This window comes from Penaeus monodon, chromosome 34 (genome assembly GCF_015228065.2).
Source record: "Penaeus monodon isolate SGIC_2016 chromosome 34, NSTDA_Pmon_1, whole genome shotgun sequence".
NCBI lineage: Eukaryota > Metazoa > Arthropoda > Malacostraca > Decapoda > Penaeidae > Penaeus > Penaeus monodon.
Window position 1 is genome coordinate 13,243,428 of NC_051419.1, and position 234 is coordinate 13,243,661.

Consider the following 234-nt stretch of genomic DNA (forward strand, 5'->3'; position numbering starts at 1 on the left):
TGTTGTGCCCAGTAGCGGCAAAGGGAGAGAAATGAGTCTCCCCTGATAGATCACCTCCGTCCTTCGTTTTCTATACGGGGAAAAAGGGGTGGAGCCCGTCGAGTGTTCTTCGTAAATGAGCGATCTATTTAAACCCGCCCCCGTTATACAAATATAGATCCTTTATTCATTTCTCTCTCTTTCCCCCCCTTCTTCTCCCCTCCTCCTCTTTTCTATTTTTCCCTTTCTCCCTCT